The following is an 18,503-nucleotide window of genomic DNA, read 5'->3' on the forward strand; positions in this document are numbered from 1 at the left end:
AGTTACTTTGATTCATCCTGGTTCTGATGCCTATTTGGAAAAATCTCTTCTCTTCTTTGTACCTAAACTTCTTCTGAAGGACTGGGGAAAATCCTACTAGATTTTAACAAATATGTGTAATTCTTAAGACACCTTAAATCATTTGGAAAATACATAAAACCAGACCATGAACATTACTTATTTGGAACTTAAAAATTTGAGCTTCCTATATATGTGGGTTTATTGCAGTTATTTCCTGTATAATTCAGTCCAACGGCACAGATTCTTATGGCTTCATCACATCTTAGATTCAGCAGAGCTAGGTGTTACTGGGTTTACTTTTGTAGCTACAAAACCTGCTAGTTTGAGTGAATGACAATCTTCCTTCAAATCACATCCCTAAGTTCAGGAGCCCATTTCATTCACTGGTCATTTTATACATTTTTTGCAACAGTATTTAAATTTAACAAATCACTGCAGGTGATTTATTTTGAATTTAATTACAGAGCCAAAATGCCACATATAATTCTGGATGTAAGTAGCAGTCAATTCTTTGCCCTGATGGTTTGAGAAAAGCTGTAAAGTGCAGCACCGTCTTTCTGCATAATCTCCTATGCACTTTCTCTCCCTGTCATTGAATCAGTGCTGACAAAGTTCCAGAAGCACAACAGGTAAGAGGTCATGCTTTTGTGCCACGTCCACCTCGTGCTCCTCATTCATGTTGATGCTAATGTGATACCCTCCACACAGTTCAGAAAAATTCATACAATCAGCCTGCTTAGGAAGGACACTTGATCAAAGATGGACAAATCATAGTACTCCAGGGGTTGATTCAAAGTAAGTAGTAATATAACATATGTCCTTTTGTTATGAGTTGAAGCTCTAAAGCACATTTTTATACTCCAGGGGAAGAGACTCAGCTCTCTGGAACAGAACAAGCAAACATGAAGAAAACAACTAGCCCAACTTTGGTAAACACCAGTCTTAATTCTATACCATGCAGCTAGTGAGTCCCAAAATGAAACTTCAGTTTCCACTTAGTCTCTGGAAGTTAGACCACTCAAGTAATTTTGGGGGGTTCTTCACTGAAAAGAGAGGTTTATATCTTAACATTACTTATATTACTATATATATAAAATGTTAAATAACAAATATAATATTAAATAAATATATATCTTCTTATAACAGTACATATATAAGGATCATTTAACTAGCTGTGAGGCGTTGGGCAGGTTATTTAACTTCTCTGAACCTCAGTTTCTTCATCTGTATTTCAGAGACAGTAATGCCTGCTATGGTTTGAATGTGTCCCCCAAAGTTCATGTGTTGGAAACTTAATCCCCAATGTAACAGTATTGAGAGGTGAAGCCTGATGAAAGGTAATTAGGTCCTGAGGACTCTGCACTCACGAATGGATTAATGTTGTTGTTGGGGGCGTGGGAGTTCAGCGCTCTCTTGCTCTCTCACTCTCACCCTCTCTTGCCCTTTCACCTTCCACCATGGGATGACACAGCACGAAGGCCCACACCAGATGCTGGTGCCCTGCTCTTAGACTTCCCAGCCTCCAGAACTGTGAGCCAAAAAACTTCTATTGTTTATAAGTTACCCAGTCTGTGGTATTTTTTTTTATAACAGCATAAAATGGACTAACAATACCCCTAGGACTGTTGTGTGGATTAACTGAATGTGTGTAAAGCACTTAGCACAGTGCTTGGTGCATAGCAATAGCCAATAACGGCAGCTGACATTATTAATTTATATTTAACCTTCCCCTGCTGCTTTTTTCACTTCAGTTCCTGCAGCCAGACAAATAACATGTTTAGGGATTGCTTATGTATCCACAGTTTTAGTGTCAGCAGCCCCTTGTCCCAATTGCTGTGAACCCTGGGCAACTCTGGCTTTGCTGACCCTAGTAGTCCTATTTGGGGCCAGTTTCCTTCTCTACCCCTGCCTGGATATTTTTCATAAAACAAATGTACTTTCGTAAGAGCTTAAACAAATATTTCATACATATAGGCATACTTAAAGTTTGTTAGGCAAATTCACCAATTTGAAGTAACTAACGAAGATTTCATAAAACAAATCATAACTTTATACTTTAGCAATTGCCTCTGACTTAGTTTTATACATTTTTCATGTATTTAATGCATTTTTTTAAAGAAAATTTGGGATTCTCTTGGTTCTAAAGTGACAAGGTGAGTTTTAGAAGACTACTCTAGAAGGAATAAAAGTAGAAATTGACCAAAAGGAAGAGAAAAAAGAGGTGAAGAATTATATGTACATGTCCAACAGAGGCTAATGTCCATTGATTTTATTTTTTAAACCACTTTATTGTAACATAATTTATGCACCATGAAATTTTCGTATTGTAAATGTATAATTCAATGGCTTAGTATATATACAGAGTTGTGCAGCCATCACAACAATCCAATTTTAGGACATATATGTATGTACTCCTTTATGTACTTGGCAGCACAAATTATATAATATACGTATATTATATACATACTTGGAAGCACAAATTACATCCCAGAATTATATGGCAGGTATGAAGTCAGTGGAGGGGGCAGTGGCCACCTGTAACAAGGCTCTGAAAGTGTAGACCAGGGTCCATGGCCTGGCTGAAGTTATAGCTGCCAACCTAATTTGTGTGACCAGGTCACCTCAGCCGAAGCTGTATGTCCACATAAGTATCCTTTGGGGATGAGAGGAGTCCAATCTGCCAAGTCTGAAGGGTTGGTGATCAATGCTCTCAAACAGTTTATTGCCAAGTCAAATGTCACAAAGATTCATCACATAGAATCAATCCATTCATCACTATAGGAACGAGATAGTCAGAAATTTAGTAATGAAGATGTATGGCAAAGGATACAGGATAAGTGTCTATAAGCTATGACAAGTACAGTTTACTTGCTGACTCATTTGTGGTAGCATTTATAGCACTAGCATTATCAAAATAATTGAGGACCTGGGTAATTCTGAATAAAAACAACTTTTTATTTGAAGCCGGGAAATTTGCTTGTGGCTTTATGTGTTGTGAAGATAAACTGCAGCTAAAATCCTTACCTACTCCAGGATTGGTCTGCTGTATTGTAAACCCAGTTCCTGATGAACTTTAATTATTTTCAAAGCCATGTATAAGTTGTTCTTTCCCTTAGAAGAGCTAGTTTCAAACAACAGAGTCAAAATGCTGGGCTTAAAATGCTTAGATGCACCTTAGTCTCCAGAGCTGGTGAATAAGATGCACAGCTGGCTTGTGTGTCATATTTTGAGCCAAATCACAAGGGCAGGCTTCAAGGGCTTGCTCCCAGTGCAGTCCCAGAGGCCACTACTGAGCAGCATCCTGCATGTGGGATTTAATGTTCTGTGGTCTTTGTCTTGAAATTCTGAACAAAACGATCTTTGATTCATATTTTTAAAGTGAATTCCAGTGAGACAATGGAGCACGCGACCCAGGCTTGGGGTCTCCGTTCACTTGTATCCCACCTCCCCGAGGGGTTCTCAGTCTCCTCCTGACCTGGTCACATCCGTGGGAGGCAGACCCAACATTCTGTCATTACCTCCTGCAGGGAAGGTAAGGGTCAGGCACTTGCCTCTTGGTGTCTCAGGTGGGGAAATGGCAGCAGCTGTCAGCCTGGGCCAGCAGCTTAACGGCTCGCAGGTGGGGAACTTGGTGGGGAGAGCTTCTAGTCTGCTCCCCACTCAGGTGCCTAGAGTGTTCCAAGCACAGAGGTTGCAATCTTTCAGGGACCACCCACCCATGATTTAGGGCTGGCGGCCCATGGGAAAGGGAGATTGAATTTCCTGCCCCCACCTGGGGACCAGCAGAGCTTGCAGAAAGGGCAGTTGGCAGCTGGTGGATGGTAAGCTAAGCTGAGTCGTGGGGCACTTCCCCACCCCAGGCCTGTGAGAGTCTGCACTCGCCCAGTGAGTATCCTAATGCCCAAGGGGGGGCATTAAATATTTAATATTTATATCTGATGAGCCATAACTAGATAAATGATATCTAATGTATTAATAAAAAATACCATGACAAATGAGAGACCAAGGAATAAAGAAAACTCTGTTATATTTTAGTAACTTTAATGGCACTGCTTTTCTGCTTTTTGAACAAAATATCCAGCATTTTCATTTCACACTGGGCTGGTCCTGTCAAGGACTCATTTAACGAGCAAGGATCTGTGCTGGTGGCCAGGAGCCAGGACTGAGTTGGGAGGGAACAAAATAGCCAGATGAGGGCCAAGCTTGAAGGTCATGGGTGCCATAAATGTTGGATATGGAAAGCAAAGCTTATGGGAGGTAAGTTGATGTGTGGACACAAGCAAATGAGAAGGTAATATTCCTGGGAAGACCAGCATCACATGGGTGGGGAGAGGCTGGTCCTTTCTTTACTTTAAGGGTAAGTTTTATTTCATTTTACTTTTTGCGATTAAAAGATAAAGAAAAAAAATTAACAAAAGCCTTTTAAAATGTTTTGAAAGAGGTCTAGAATGTGTGCATGTTCTCCTAACCCCACCTAGATCTTTCCTACATATATTTGTTCTCCTATTCAGCAAATGTCATGGAATAAAAGCCCAGGAAATTCACTCTTAATATTATTTGGTGCTTTAGTCCGTTTTGTGTTGCTATAACAAAAATACCTGAGACTGGGTAATTTATAAGGAAAAGAGGCTTATTTGGCTTACGATTCTGGGACAGCTGCGTCTGGCATGGGTCTCAGGCTGCTTCTACTCATGGCAGAAAGTGGCAGGCAGCAGGCAGGTACAAGCAGATCACATGGCGACAGGAAGCAAGAGAGAGAGAGAGAGAAGGTGCCAGGGTCTTTTTAAGCAACGAGCTCTCTCGTGGGAACTAATAGAGCGAAAACTCACTCACTACCCCTCTTCCCCCAGAGAGAACATTAATCCATTCATGAGGGATCCGCCCCCATGACTCAATCAGTTTCCAACACTGCCACATTGGAGATCAAATTTCCACACGAGTTTTGGAGGAAACAACACATCCAAACTCCATCATTTGGTGATAAAGGCAACTTACTCTTTTGTGGTTCAGCTAGGAGAATTAAATTGTAAATGCAAGTTTGAGTGATCCTTAATTCACTACAAAAATAAATACAAAAGTGAAAGTCCCCATATAATATATTACATATATATCAAATAATATTTAATCTATTTATTTTCAAGGGCACGTTAATTCAGAATACTGTCTTAAAAATTCATCCAAAGTCCAACATGTTACATTTCAATATTGATATTTCAGGGTGCTAATAAAATCATTTTGCTTCCCTCTGTGGAAAACTGGCAAAACTCCAGTTCGCCTCAGGAAGTTAAGGATGGAATTCTTCACCTTGAACTCTACATTGTCTTCACCTGACCTCAGCCAAAAGGCCAAGAAGCAATAGACTACATTTTCTTAACAGTCCAAGGTGCCTCTTCATGTATTCTTCCCCGACCCAGACAGATTTATACTAATAATGCACATAACATTGTGATGAAAATATTATCTCTGATTTTCTTGGTCATGAAGAGATCACTCTTGACTCTGTGTTGAGCATTTGAGTTTCAATTCTCATCTTAGTTACCATGGCATAAATAACATGGAAAAAGCCATGTTAGAAAATGCATTTTTCTTCTGTATTACTGCCATCTTTTTTATTTGACAGCTAAAATGTGAAGAATATATTATATTAACTTAAGGTCATTAAGCTTCTGGAGAACTGAGGAATATACAGATTACTGCCACATCTCGATATTTCTAGATATTCAAGATTGTATTTGATCTAAAAGGGAACAGTGCCCTGCCACCATGAATTTCAACTCCTTCCTGGTCTTTCTCACTTTGACAACCTTGGTTAGTGACCTTCACTCCTTTTGAGGTCCAAGGGGCCTAACAATGAGTCTCTAAGTGAGGGGTGGAAAACTAAAGCCCACAGGACAACCTCTGCTGTTTTTGTAAATAAACTTCTGTTGCAAGACAGTTACACCCATTCATCTACTTGTCCATATTTGTTTCTACATTACAGCAGCAGAGTTGAATAGTAGAGACAGAGACCATATGTCTTGCAAAGTCAAAAGTATTTACTATATTGCCCTTTACAGGAAAAATTTGGCAACTTCTGCTTTGTTGATAACCTAGTACATTCTCTGTCTTACTTGCCCTATTCAAAAAGAGAGGCAAGATACATCCAGTTTCAGAAGAAAAATAATATGAAGTAAGCACCATATAACAGCTTTGTCAATTTACTGCTGTCATTTATCCACTGAAATAAATACATTCTCATCCTTGTATTCTCAGGCAAGTGGAGAGTAAAATATTGCACAAGGTGATTCAATTCAACATCACTTTTAGGCTGAAGGGTCCCCCTGTGGTATAAAGTCATTTTCAACCTTAAACTGTTGAGACAAATCAGAAATTAAACCCCTCTCTGTCAGTCAGTGTTTTCTTTGTATTTCTTTAAAATTGCAAACCAAGGGTTTAGGTCTTCAAACTTCAGTGTACTCTGAGGAATATTATCTAATTTGAGCTTCAAAATAATCCTTTGAAGTACACAGGGATACATATTCCCATTTTATAGATGAGGAAACCAAAAATCAGAATTGTTAAGTATGAGTTTTAAGGTCAAAATTAGTAAGTATATTAGTCCATTTCTGTTACTTATAACAGAATACCCCAAACTGGGTAATTTATGAAGAAATAAAATTTATTTCTTACAGTTTTCGAGGCTGGGAAGTCCAAAGTCCAGGAAACACATCTGGTGAGGGCCTTCTTTTGGGTGGTGACTTTCTATAGCAACTTGGGGTATCACATAGTGGGAATGGCCTGAGCCAGAGAGCTCACCTTCTCACTTGCTCTCCTTTTAAAGCCATCAGAACCACATCCATGACCACCCATTAAACCATCAACGCATTACTCCATGAATGGATCAATTCTTTCACCAATCACCTCTTAAAGGCCCCACCTTCCACCATCATATTGGGGTTAAGTTCCAGCATGAGGTTGGGGGGACATTCAAACTGCAGCAGTAAGTAACAGGTTTGGTCCTAATCCAAACAGTGATGCCCGATTCAGTGCTATTTCTAATTGCCAAGTAGCATCACCCATTTTGTTTCACTGTTAATCATGGCATGTACTGTTATTAGTTCCTGGAGTCTTCCACTTCCCAGGTGTTTTATATACTATCTCATTTGATTCTCACACAATTCTGTTTTTTTTTAAATTTTTTATTGTAACATAGTTGATTGTACAGATATGAATATCAATATCACACAATTCTTTAAGGTGGTTGGTGTTATATACATTTTATAGAGGAATAAACTAGAATCAGAAAGGCTAAGTAACTTAACCAAGATCACAACCAGTAAATCTGTCTGACCCTAAAGTACAAACTCTTTCTACTTCACCACAGCTGCCTCTCTGGGAATCAATACAGAACTAGCTGTGAACTTGATGATTCAAAGGGAGAAGGAGTCAATTTAAAGTCTATGAGAAAGCATATAAATTTTTCAGAATTTTTTAGAATCAAAGTTTCTCACTATATATTTTTATTTACTTCAACACCAGCCAGATATAGGTGATCAAAAATTAAGTAGATAAAAACAATAGAGAATGAAAATAGAGTGATTTTTGAAATTCAAGATTCACATTAAGCATAGATTCATCTATCACTCACCTAGCTAGTTGTTAGCTTCTAGGAATTTGGCAGCTAATGTGCACAGAGTCAGGAAAAATAATGAACAAATTCACTAAACATCGTTATTTATAAATAATTAGCATTTATTTGTTTTATATCTCCACTTATCACATACTCCTGCCAGCTGAGATCGCAATTTCATGTATATACTTAACTAGATTTTCTCCACAGGGACTCATCATACTCAATATTTTCACATAGTGCTGCTTATAATTAAAAGTATTAGAAATTCTTCACACTAGGGCTGGCTGGTTAGCTCAGTTGGTTAGAATGTGATGCTGTCAACATCAAGGTCCAGAGTTCAATCCCTGTACCAGCCAGCTTCCAAAAAAATAAGAAAAGAAAGATAGAAAGAAATTTTTTAAGCTGATAGTGATTCTTCACATTAGGAGTATCAACAAAATTGTGGCTCAATAATTTTACCCTTTTTTTTCCTACTACTGTTATGGTTTGTCTTAGGTTATAAGAGAAAAGATCTTTTGTACGATGGCCCATGGTCCAGTTGTCCAGGAGTAAGGGTTTCTGAGCCATGCAGGACTTTCAGTGCTAAAACCAGAAGAATATGAAAATTTAAAATAATAACGTGTTGCATATTTCAGTACTGGACTTTAATTTTTAAAATCTAGATCTCTAATCTAATTTTTGTCTCAAATTTTCCACGTTATTTAGAATAAAATAATTTAATATTTCATCTAAAAAGTGAGAATTTTAGTTGTCCATCTTATATCTACATTTTTGGGAGAGAGGCAGGTTCAACTAGCAACCTTATACATAGGATTCCCCTAGCCCTGGTCTGTCATAGTTGATACCATATATATATTAAAAAGTGAAACATTGAAATTGGGGCTTCTCATGACTTATTGAGAGTAAAAATAAGCTTAGGCAAATTAAAATTTTTTTTGCAGTGTATTAGATAGAGATCTAACTTCATTTTTCTGTACATGGGAGACCATTTTCCCCCCCAGGACTACCTATTAAACTACTCTTTTCTCACTTAATTTGAAATGGCACATTTATATGAACTTGTATCTATCATTGAATTTTCTAATGAGTTCTTTGACTATTCGAGATATTGCCATTACCATATTAATTTGATCACAGTAGCTTTATAGTAGGTATTATATTTGGAGCACATTCTATCCTTTTTGAGGATATTTTAGCTGAATCTAATTCTTCTATGGGATACACTACATCTTTGCCGTTCGATACAATAGCCACTAGTCACAGGTGGCTAATGCTGGGGCTCAGAAAACAATACTCCAGAGTACGGTGCTTTGGCGTGCTGAGTACTCTGAACTGAAGGAGACTGGAAGGCCTCAGAAGCAGGGTCTCTCTGACCTCCTGCTCTCCTCTCTCTCGCTCCTCTCTCTCCCCCAAAGCCAGTCATAGAAACCAGAATTCCTCTTCCCCAAGGTGAGTCACAGAAACTAGAACACCCCTCTTTCCCAAAGTAGGCCATAAAACCTAGAAAGTCCATCCCTTTCTTTCCCCTTCTTTCCTGAAGCCCCTCATTCCAGAGGGGTCCTGCCCCATACCTGGGAGGAAGGAAGCTACACAGAGAGGCCAGGAGGAACCTGAACAGACACACCTTGTTGAGTTTCCCCTTCAGTGTGTTACTGTTCGATCATAGCCTTTTATCCAATCACATTTTTGCTCTGTTGTCCATTGTTGGTTGAACCTAAGCACAAAAATAAAAAGTTTTCCCTGGCTCTTTGAGTCCTTCATTTCTGAAGGCTGCTGTGTCACATAAAATTTTGATAAGTAAATTTGTTATACTTTTCCCTTGTTAACCTATCTTTGGTTGTAGGACTGTAGACTGTGACTCTCATGATGGGTGAGAAAAGGTATCACACCTTCCCCCCGCCCCACACCATCTAAATTTAAATTAGTAAAAATAAAATTTTAACTAATTTATTAGATGAAATAATATTTATTAGATAAAATAAATTAGAAATTCAGTTCTGGTTTTAACTAGTTATTATTATCTTTTTACAAAAATTTTTATCTAGCTACCTTCCAATTTAATTTATTAATTCTAATTATGTTTAATAGACTCCTCAGTGATTTTCTAGGGATTTAATCAAATCATCCACAGGTATTTAGGGAGATATTTGGATAACTTTAAGGTTGGTGAGAACTTTTTACATAAGTTAGAAACTCAAAAGCCATAAATGTTGGACTTGGCTACATAAGACTTTTAAGTTCCCACATAATAATAATAGTTAGCATATACTGAGCATTGTTTTAAGAAGTTTCCATGTAGAAAATACTCAGAATATGCTAGCGAAAAGTTGTTTCTATTACTTTTGACAACTGTTAGGGTCAGCTAGCAGTCTCTGTCATAGGTACTTTGGGAATTTTAGTCATGGAAAAGCGAAGTCTTAGGTTTGAAGCCAAGCAAAGATGGAATTTGAGAAGAGGTAGGAATGTCCAGAGAAAGGAAAAGGCAACCTCACATTTCCTGGAGAGTGAACATATAAGGGCTATGACTTTTGATGGTTAAACAGGAAAACAAGCAATAAGGAAGGCAGTGGGGTCAGAAAGGAACCAAATGTATCAGTGAACTCCAATTTAGGGAGAACAATTGAAAAAATGTCCAAAGGTTCAAATCTCTCCTTTTTTTGACCTAATGTAAGAACACCAGGTTACCTTAACTTTATAGAGGCATCTGTGTGTGGTTATGTGTCAGGTAGAAAATTCAGCATTTCTTTTCTAGCCAAGCAATAAAACAGCCCTTGTCTTGAATTTAGTGCAGACTTTGGCCAAGGTACATCATCTCTTAATTGATTTAATACAACTTGAGACTATTTCCCATCCTAAAGAATGCTTATTAGTTTGTTTCGGTATATTTCATTGCTCATGCCAGGGAACCAGAATGCAATGTTTTAACTGTCCTTTAGTATCCTGTTAATAAGCCTATAACAGAAAGTTGTTATCATCGCAGAGAACATTAATCAGCATAATAATCAATCCCTATATTCTTCATTATTCCAACCCTTACTACCGGGAGAATTTGCATGTCGCATTAAGTGGTGGTTTTAGAACTAAAATATGTGAACAATCCTGAAATATCTGCATCTTAAAAAAAAAAAAAAAACACCCACATTACTTTTGAGTTAATGCTTAAGTTGTGCTCTGTATTACTTAAGTTGAGCTCAGTGTCTTGCAGATAACAGTCCCCTCCACCAGAGGTCTCTAGCTCACTGACGTTACCTGAATCTAATTCTTCCATGGGATATGCTAAATCTGTGATGTCCAATACGATAGCCACTAGTCACGTGTGGCTATTTAAATTTAAACTAGTTAAAATTAAATAAAGTTAAAAATTCTGTTCCTCAGCTGCACTAACCACATTTTAAGTGCTCCATAACCACATGTGGCTAATGGCTCACATATTGGACAATATGGATATCTAACATTTCCATCATTGCAAAAATTTCTAGTGGACATGCTGTACTCAGTCCTATAAGTTGAATGCGTAAATGTAGAAACAATAGTTCAGGATCACAGTGTTAAAAGGACATACAGGCATCATCTCTCTCATACTGTATTGAGTCCTTCCTTTATCTAGGTGGTATCCTAGGTATCCTAGGTGGATGATGAAAATGCCCTTTGGTCATATTCACCTCACATTCCCCTCGCAGCCAGTGTGTTATATCACTTTATTCTAGCAATTCATAAATATCATTTCATGTTTTCTCTTTTTGAGAAAACCAGGGCTAGCAAATTGTAAGAAAGAGAAGTAGTAAAAAAAAAAAAAACCCAGAAGTTCTTAATTTCATCCTCACCTCTGACCCTAACAAGCTGAGAGACCTAGAGCGAGTTACCGACCTCCTCCGGGCCTGCATTTGCTCCTGGATAAAATGAGTGGGCAACTAGGTGACCTCTAAGACCTAAGACACCGGACCCCATACCCACAGTTCTGCAGGACTAGAGTGTGTACTCCTCATAAGTCCGGCCAGCCTCTGACCTATAAAAGAGGTTCCAGTACACCTAGAACGTGTGGGGAGTGTCTGTCGAGATGAGCTACAGCCACAGAATGCTGTGGCTTCAGAATGGTTGTGGTAAATAGAACTGACTAGTTGCTTAGACTGTATTAGAAGATAACTGCTATTTTTAGTATAAGCACCATTTTCCATTTTATTTGAGATTGTCACAGTAAGGGATAATACTAATTCCATTTTTTATTGCTAGTATGTCGCAAGTAGCATATCACTTCAGGGAGAATATTTCAAAATAACACTGTGGATTTATTCCAAAGACCTCAATTACAGGCCATCTGATTTTCTGGTCATTAAAACACACACACACACACACACACACACACACACACACACACACACACAACAACAACAACAACAACCTGCCAGGGAGCTCCCTGAACTGTTCCTCTCTGTAAGACACCATTCCTTGAAATGGGCACCAATCTTCTTAGGAGAAGATATATATGGACTGTGTTCTCTGTTCTATACACTCACATTCTGAACAAGTGGAGTTTTTGAATTATTATTTTAAAGAAAAAGATGAGCTTTTCAGGTCCCATATTTCAGCTTTTCTCAAACTCTAGATGAAAGTATTTTTGTACTCGGAGTTTCTCTTGCAGGTAGCATTTATCTTTCAGTGAGCGGGCCAAATTCTTGCTCATTTGCATGCAGTTCATTACTCATTATGTCTATAATTTATAGTGAGCTGAATACAGGGGAAGTATATGATAAAATGAAGTTTAAGGAGGAAAATTTGTGGGAGAATGAAGCAGATGATGAAAATGGAAATGGTGGTCAGGGGCTGCAGTTGGTATCCCAGGTGCTTTGTTGGCAGAAATAAAAAATAAGAAAAACTTTTCTATCAAACTCCACCTAAATTCTTTCAGCTACAATGATGCAAAGAAAATACACGCTAATTATGAGCAGGAACATTATCTATTAATATGTTAATGAAGCAGGTTTGCTAATGGTGAAAGACCTGAATTTTAATAAAATTTTAAGAGCTTCTTGATTACGTGTTTGTTAGTCGATATGATCATTTAAAATTACCTCTATGTGGCTTTACGTGGAATAAAACCTACATTAGAACTGTATTCTAAACAGGCCTTAATGAAGCAGGTGAGGATGCCATCTGTGACATAAACACTGTCAGCCAGAAATTCACTTCAAAAGAAATGTAAACTAGTTAACAGGAAACATGTTATCATATCTGCCAGTAACAGCTTTCAATGTAGGTAATTTATTTATGCATTTACTTGCTAATTTTTTCAAACATATTTGCTTATGAAAATAATGTTCGATTGAATTAATGGATACTGCCTTTCAATATTAGAAGGGTTATTTTTCATTATAAAAAAATCCTCTAGTGTCCTGTTTTGACAACATCCCATACATAGATGAAAACTGTTTTATCCACCCAAGCCCAGATATCTTTTGAGAAAAAGACTGAAAGTGTCACCAAAAATCCAAAAGTCAAACCAGAATTAGTATAGAATCCTCACTGATGTGTCTCTATGAATAGAAGAAATTGTTACCTTTTCTCCAGGAAGATTTTGGAATCAAAGTGACTGGCAATCCCTATTTGCCTCTCTAGAATGTGGGCGAAGGTGCTGGGCATCCTCCTCCGTTTTTCATGCTACACCTGTGAGCTCTGATTAGCAGTCCTTGGGCCTGACTTGCAACTCAGGGCTCCTGAAGAGAGAGCAGACATTGAGGAGGCAGAATGGAGACCCAGGTGTAAAGCATTAGCGCTGTAAGCCCAAGGCTCCTGGGGGATGAGCTTGGATGGAGAGTCTCTGAAGCGTGTAGCCATGGGCTTTGTGTATCATTGGGGGGATTTGTGGTCTGGGTGTGGGTGAGGCTTGTGCCTTCTCCATTATGTATGAGGCAGTGATGAAGGTGTTAGTGAAAGAAAGAGGAAACAGTTCTTGAAACGAAGGAACAGCAGCTAAGAGCCCAGGCTCCAGCGCCTTAAGCACCCCTATGTTTATGGGCCAAGAACTAAGGGAAGTGAAGGAGGCAGGTGGTGTGATGAGGAGGGTCAGGGACTTCTAGCTCTCCTGTGCAGCTCTGAGGTTTGAAGAGAATCTGGAGGGAAGAGGTTACGACAGGAAATCACTTTTCAAGGAGCAATCCCAGCTGAGAACCAGCAGGTGCTTCTTCTTGAGCAGAATTCCTTCCATAAAGATGACACGTATTCACCAGCTTTCTTAATTTCCTGGGTATTTAATACCATTTATAGAATGGTCTCAATAAAACATACCTCCGTGGTAGTCATTAAACATTACCATTGCATGTAATACACTCAAATTCTTGATAGTGTGTCCGTTGAAACTTTCAAAGGTCTTTTTAAGGTGATGAGGAACAATTCAATTAAAGGTAATTGGCCATTTTAATGGACTCTAATTGGGCACTGGCGAATTTCTTTGAGGGCATGCTGCCCTCTAGGGGCTGAAGCACAGGAGGATTTCCCAGGCACCAGAGCCTTGTTGGAAGGAACGAAGTGCTTTCCTAGACGTGTTGGACTCTTCACAAAAATGGTTCGCCTTTTCATCGAATTGCATTTCAGCTCTAGAAAAAATTTATTTCATAGAAAGTATCAATTTCTCTAAAGGCCTTATATAAAGCGATGTCAGATCAATATATGCTCCACCACCACCCCCCGCCCCCCTTGCTTGTTATTTTTTCTCTTTTTAAGATGTAGTCTCTGCCATGAGGTAGGTGGGGGCAGAGAGTGGGGCCAGAGGTTAAGAGACTGTTGTACTGAATAATCAGGAATTGGGAGGTTGGGGTCTCTTAACTTTTCCTGAGTGGCTACTTTCTATAGGTCCTTCTACATGCATGCCACATTTAATCCTTGCCTCAATTTAACTGAGATGTTGAAGGCCATGAAGCCAGGAAACTTCAGAGCCTCTATTTGAATCCTAATAAATTTCCTTGTTCCAGAATCAGTGCACTCTTCCTTTTGCCAGCAGAAAAACAGAACTGGCTCCCTTAGCTTTTCAACACCTGGTTATTAGACTCTTTTCTTTGTATTCTTCTGATTTTCTACAGTGATCATGGTTTTAGTTTTTTTTTTAATAAACGAAAGGATCTTTAGATAGATAAATATATATATGACAACCATACATTTTATCATTTGGCAACACATTTATTCAGAACCTCAATTTTGCTAACATAGCCTAGACAGAAAACCAAATAGGAAAATAATTATTATGGTATAGGGCAAGGGTCAGAGAGAAATCACATCCTAATGACTCAGGGAGTAGGCCAGGAAAACTTATAATAATAGAAAAGAAACTGGAGGTACAGGGGAAACTAAGAAAAATAACGTAAAATAGTTAGACAGTAAAATTCTGACCTCTTGCAGCTGGGGTGCTTTGTACACTGTAGGAGGACAGATAAGGTAATCGTGGTCCTTTCTAGATAGGACATGTACTCCCTCCCTGGAGGTGGCTCCCAGCTGGGACACTTCTCTTCCCCTTGTCTCCCCACCCCCATCCCACACTAAACCACATCAGCAACAAAAAGGTCAGGGCGGGCTGTAAAACCCTTCTTGCTGCTACAGATGCTGTGTTAGTGGAGGGTTTGTGGAGTGGAAAGCCACAGCACAGAGAAGAGAAACCATCCTCAGAGCAGAGCTGCAGCAGGCACTGTACACACAGTGTGTCCCGTACAGACACACACACCCACACGCGCGCACACACGGATAAATAAGAGCACCACAGAATCTTAGATCTGGAAAGGACTCTACCTAAAATGCACAAATCCTTGTCTGAGATTCCCTAGTAATCCTCTAACTTTTAGCCAGTGCTTGCCTAAATTCCATTTACTTGAATCTGCCTTTATCTTGACACTCATTAGTCCTAGCTGTGGCTGGTGTTGGCAGATTTGACAGCAAATATTTACAGTCAGACATGTCTTTCCTAAATTCCAGTTAGTTATACATAATGATGAGAAAGAACCCTGCCCTTCACAGTCAGTCTTGGTGGCCATGCTTCCCCCACACCACCTAGCACTAATGTGTGGTCCAGAGTGCATGCACACTAGCGGGATTGCTTTTCCGATGATGGAATTGATGTTATCAGTGATTTTCACAATATCTGAAAAAATCTCCTTGAAATGGAAAAAACAATGTTGACAAAGCTCTAAACAAGAGAAATCAAAAAGTAAAGGGTCCCCTCCTTTTGCAAAAGGAACTGCTAGAGGAAGGAAAAATAATCTATTATTTAATACTTGAAGTTGCCTTGGAAAGTAGCCAGGTATACTCACCAATCTTTTAAACAAATGCGGTATAAATTAATATGCTAGTGTGTGAGGGGCATGTGTATGTGAGGGGTGTGTGAGAGAGAGACAGAGACAGAGAGAGAGACAGACAGAAGAGGGTTGGATCTCTCAGTTGCCATGGTCACATTCCCAGCTGTCTAACCTAATACGTCCTACTGCAGTTTCAGGCTAGTTCCTCCAGTCCAGACCTAAATCAAAATGGACTGCAGCAGCTCAGCACCTCCACACCCCCTCATCCTTTGTAGATGTTTGAGTAGCTTTCTTTCCTAGAGAAAGATTTCTTTAGCTTTTGGGTATTTCCTTCCCAAATCTTTTATCAATTTCATTCTCTTTCTCTGGAACATATGGCTTAAGTTATTTCAGAAAAATGGAGGTATAACATTTGTCACCTCTATTTAAAGCTAAAAATAAAGAGAAATATCACAAAGTTTATAAAGTCTTATTTGTAATTCACATTAGATTTTTTTGTTGTTTCCTAACAGCACTGGATTTCTTATAACTAATCCCCTTCTGTCAAGTGTAGTCCTCCCTGTTTTCATTTTCAACCAATGTAAGATCAGAGCACCCATTACTGATGGGTGTATTAACTAGTTTAGCCATAAAGAACTAAATGACCGAGAGTGAACTTACTGAGAAGAAATTTCCCAAGAAAATGTTAGATCCTCTTCTCACTTCCCCTGGAGATAGGTTTGTTTCTAATTCAGGGTCAGGAATGAAGGTTTATGACCTCCCCAACCCAGGCCCCTCGCTGCCCGGGGTCATTCTAGTAGAAAAAGTGTTAGAAGCCAGAGGCACTTTTCAAACCAATGTCTCAGCTCAGGCCCCTTCTAGGAATACCTAAATCCCACCCCATTCACCCAGGCCTGTCTTAGGGCATCGCTGTTTCATTCATCTACATGCATTTTAGAGATATTTCCCAAGAGACTGCCATGTGCCAAGCACCATGCTAGGTGCTAACGATACAGAGGTGAACATGATTTTTATGGTCCCTGTCCTCATGGCAAGTGAGAGAAATAAACTGGCAATTCTAGAAGGTGGTTAGTGCCGTGATGGGAAAGCAGGGAGGGCTATGAGAAGATTAAGCAGGTCCCCTGAAGCCGCCCTGGATTGGGGGGACAGTTGGGAAAAACCTGAGAAACATACATTTGAGTCAAGGTCTGAAGGATTCTTTGAAGTTATAACAAGAGGAAAAAAATGTGAAGAATTGAAATGAAGAGCCTGATGTTTTTAAAGAACTGAGGGAAATTCAGTATAACTGACGATACAGTGTGTGTGGTGAGGGGAGGGATTGGTGAGTGCAGGGCATGGGGGGTGGGGGTAGGGAGCAAGTTATGGCAAGAAATGAGGCTAAATAATAGCCGTATCCTACATTAGGAAGTTTGGACTTGGTTCTACCAGTAGAGGATAGCCACTGCCAGTGTTAAGCAGATGAAGAACATGATCACACATGCATCATACAAACATCTCTGTGACCACAGTGTGGAGAAGGAAAGGAAAATGAGAAGCAAGGAAGAGACAGCCACAGCCCAGCTGGGAGAAGACCGGCCCAGCCACTGCAGCAGCTGTGCTGCCTGGCCTCTGGACCCATGCCTGCACCGCACACTCCAGGAATCATTATATCTCCCCTCTCTCATTCCCTGATGAAGACAAATCTGTCTGTGAGGTAGGTCAGTTTGTTGTATTGTGTTTTAATCTTTTTTTTTTTAATTTTTCATATTTTATGATGCTTTGCCATCTTGGGGCCTGCCCCTCCCAGGGTTCGCTAACTACTAGAGGTAGCAAATATTTGCCAGCAAGCACACCTTTCATGTAGAAACTAACCAATCCAGAGCCCATACTCCAAACCACCTCCTCTACCTGGCTTATATGCTTCAGGAGACAATATTCCTCTGCCCTAATCACCCCAGGGCCACATTCTAGACAAGTAGGGACCACCCCAATAGCCCAAAGCCCACTGAAATTATTTAAACTGTCCAATGCCACACCTGCTCAGCAGTTTACTCTGCTTCTCCCATCCCTTCCTGTGAAAATCACAAAAAAGGCCTTTGCCCGTGCTTTCCCCTCGTTCCTCCTGACTGACCCTATGCCTCCCCACGCGGTGCTGTGTGGCATGATGTGCCCCCACTCCTTGGGAACTGTGAGTAACAAACTAACTTTTCACTGGCAATCATCTTCTGATCTGTGGATTTCAGGATATCTGAATAAAAACAAAATTTCAAGCATAGTTTCAAACAAATTGCATTTTACTTAGGTAAGCCCCACACTGTCTATAAGAAAGCCTTGAGAATTTACCACTGATTTTCTTTTGGTCTAGAGTGCTAAAGAAGTTTACTTAGTGCTCTTACACATCATCCTACTTATGTCATCTATAGTAGTTTTAAGAGTTCTGGAGGAGAATTAACAGTCTTTCATAAATCTTTAGTACAGGTAGTATGAGATTTAGCAGTCTGGAGATCATTGGTGGCCTTGGTACAAAGAGTGACAGCAGAATGGGGGGTGGGGGCAAAAGCTGTTTAGAGTAAGTTCACAGGAGACTGGGGGATTCCTCCTTTGACCAAGAAGAA

This window comes from Cynocephalus volans, chromosome 3, assembly GCF_027409185.1.
Source record: "Cynocephalus volans isolate mCynVol1 chromosome 3, mCynVol1.pri, whole genome shotgun sequence".
In the NCBI taxonomy this organism is placed as follows: Eukaryota; Metazoa; Chordata; class Mammalia; order Dermoptera; family Cynocephalidae; genus Cynocephalus; species Cynocephalus volans.